The sequence below is a fragment of the Pseudomyrmex gracilis genome, unplaced genomic scaffold, assembly GCF_002006095.1.
Source record: "Pseudomyrmex gracilis isolate BER0280 unplaced genomic scaffold, ASM200609v1 scaffold_18, whole genome shotgun sequence".
Taxonomy (NCBI): domain Eukaryota; kingdom Metazoa; phylum Arthropoda; class Insecta; order Hymenoptera; family Formicidae; genus Pseudomyrmex; species Pseudomyrmex gracilis.
In genome coordinates, this window is record NW_018020602.1 from 775,094 (window position 1) to 778,579 (window position 3,486).

The window sequence follows — 3,486 nt, forward strand, 5'->3', positions numbered from 1 at the left end:
CGCTTACCCGCGCTAGAAAAAATCAGTCCGGGAACTTTCCGGACAAACTGTGTATATATATAAAATTGTAATGTTATTCTCTTACGCGAATTTACGCGTGATTCATTAATCGAATGTAAAATGTCGTCAAGAGGTTTCCGGTCGAACACTCTATATATGTGTTGCTCCGATTTATCCTAATCCTTCCTTGGAGCGACTTTATAGTTCGCACAACGTGACGACGATCGGAACCGGCGTTCCGATATCGCCAACAGTTTCGCGGCATCAAGGCCGCCTCCTTACTCGAGATCTTGTCTCGCCTCGATGACTCACGCCTAGCTGGCCGCTGCCTTCCTTCCACCTTCGAGGTTGTCCTGAGAGACCGCCGCTTCTTGCGCGGCTTAGCTTAGCATACCTTGTAGAACGACTGTCCGCCACGTTTTTTCCTCGAGGAAATGGAGATCGCGATGGGAAGAGGAAGCAGCATCGCTCGGCATCGCCGGAGGTCTGTTTCTTGCGGTACGGTCTTCTAACCCTTTCGGGGCTCTCCGAGTAGTAGTGTAGTAGGTACTATAGACTCTTCCACACCCGGAAGAGTAGTCTTTCTGAAATTCTACCTTGTGCGGCCCGTCGCCGCCGTCGCCGCCGGTGCAGTCACGTAAGATGCTTGCGGGGTGATACCACGCGCTCGCTTAAAAATAACCAGTCGGTAGACATTGCGACGCGATGACGATCGATGGCGTTTAACCTTTGACACGCGGTCGTATTGTGTTAACAGTTAGTCGAGGGTTGTTGTGCAATCTGTTCGATATATCGTTGAGGAGAGTGTGAATCATAGTTTATACTATGCAGAGTACGAGAGCATATCTACATTTGATTTCAAATATAAATAAAAATAAAAAAAAAAACAAAGAGAGAGAGAGAGAGAGAGAGAGAGAGAAAAGAAAGAATATAAAAATTTGGTAAAAGCCGCGCTCAAAAACATGTGACAAAATGATGGTTTTTGCGAACTGACGAGCAATATGTCCATCGTATGTGACTACCTAAACACAAGCTTGCGTATATACAACAGGAAAAGCAGACTCGTACCGTCGGCGTGGCAACGAGACGGGAAGGAGGACCGACGAGTCCACCTCGTGTGCACGTTCATTCGTCATAATGCACGCGCCGCGGTAGGTATAATAGGTACACCCGGAGCTATAGCGATGCTTAAAGGCATCGCCAATTATCGCTGTGCATCCTCTCCCCGAGGAGTCTGCCCATGAAGGCGCGCATACGATCCTCCTTCTTTTCCCTTTTCTTTCACGTTCTCCTTTTTATTTTTTCTTTTTTTTTTCCTCCTCCGTCCGTACGGCATAGTCTGTCATGATGATGTGTGTGTGTGTACCCATTAATCCGCAGAATCCCGGCGTTGTATACTCGAGAAAAGGCGGGATCTTAATCCTCCCGCGATTCCTCTTTTGTATTTGCAAAAATTGGAAGGGCAAAAATAATACAAAGTTCGCATTTTATTTAATGTACGAGCGATTCAAACGCGCGATGACTAGGAGCGGAAGAGTTAAGATATATGGACGCGCTTGCGATCAAAAGACCTCCCGGCGTTTTGAGAAAAGCAAAAATCGATTCAGGAATAGTATTTCTTTTTTTGCGATGCCGATACGAGAGATCAGAACGAATCATCTTCTATCTTAATTGCGCCGATTGCGCGCATAAGACGATACGCGGCAATGGTACGGTGACACGCACGTGGCAGCCGCACTCCGCTTCCGGCTGCTGCACGGCGGATGACGCGGTTTATCGTAATAATCGAGCGCACGGCGTCGTTGCGATGCGCGATTACGTAGGATAACTCTCAGGCAAATGTAACGCTATTCGACATCGTAAAAGTACGGTAGTTTTACGCCGGTCTTCTTCCCGTAACGAAGAAGATCTTAATGGCTTCCGGTGAGAGAAGAAGATTTCTCTTTTTCGCTCTTGAACACATTAGTTTAGGTTTGATTCTTTTGCTGCTGAATATTATATTGTAAATAAAAGAAAATTATGCATTTGCACAACGTGCTGTGTGCTTGATGTCGAAATTTGTCGAGCCGGCCCTGCTCACGCTTGATGGGAAACCAAAGCAATGAAGGCGCATGGTGCGCGCGGCCATTTCTGCAGTAATCACTTGTAGCGAGCATTCCGCGCAGCTGCATATGCAGTTTTGCACTCTTAATCTCGGATATACCGCTTTGTCCACCGCAGCCTTGCCGACGTAAAACGATTACGACGGGAAGTATACGCTGTTCCGGTCGAAATTGCAGACTTTAGCGAAGAGATAATAACAGAGAGAGGAGATAATCACGGCGTTACGCGCGAATGAGTGATATCCCAAAGGCGAACAGCACGATGAAAATCAGAGTGCCGATAATCAATGATGATCAGCGCGCTGCATAATCACTAGCATCACGAGGAACGTGTCGTGTGTATAAGTAAACACAATGACGCTAAAAATTTCTTTATTTTTCATATCTCTCATAAATAAATATTCTAACACGTTTGTTTTCATGCGAACTAAATAAATAACAAACAATATAAGTGACGATGATCAATAATAGATACGCACACACTATCCTAATAGAGAAGGCGCGCAAAGTCACCACACGTCAAAAATAAATAATTATTACAAGAAAAAACCAAAAAAACATTTATTATTTAGCGCTAAACGAGATCGCGCAATAAATTTGCCACCTTTGTTTTGTAAATGACGAGCGAATATTTCGGAAGTGACCTTGCGATGCTGCGGCCAATGCAATTTTCGTTGCGACCGGTTGACCCGCGGAGCAGTACGCCTTAAGCCATATACGGCGAGTCACGGTGGCGCTAATAGGAAGTATATCCTTGCCGGGTGATCCGGCCTCCGTCAAAGTAATTCGCAAGTAAAAAGTTCCTGCCTTCTAAGGGAGTCCCAAAGACCTCGCGAGATCGGCCGCGGGTTCACGGCGTTCTCTGCATTAACGTGTGGCCCGAAAGAGAGTCGCCGCGAACCTTAAAATTAGTCATGCATTCTCGACAACGAAGGACAGTGTCGATGACTCGCGCGAACGTTGGACAATAACTCGTGGCTTTCTTTTTTTTTGTTTGTTTTTTTTTTAATAAAGTTATCTATTTTTCTTGCTGCGCCTTTCCCATTCGGAGACTCCGCATTTAATCGACCCGCATTATTCGCGCGTCGCGCGGATACCTCTCGAGTAATTCAATGATATTTTTGAACTGGTGTTCTGGATGACTTTCAAGTTAAAAATAATAAAACGGCAAACACGAAAAATATAATACGTTGAAGGCTCTAGATCGCGGAGATTGCCATATAATGTTAAATGCATAAGCAAATAATCATAATGAAAGTTGTTATTGATCCTTGAGACCGTATAATTGATTCGCTAAAAATCGCGATATCGCGGGGAGAACGCGCGTTTAACACGCTCCGTCTTTTCCTTCGCGAAAAGTGTCTTCGCGACATTTTCACACGCG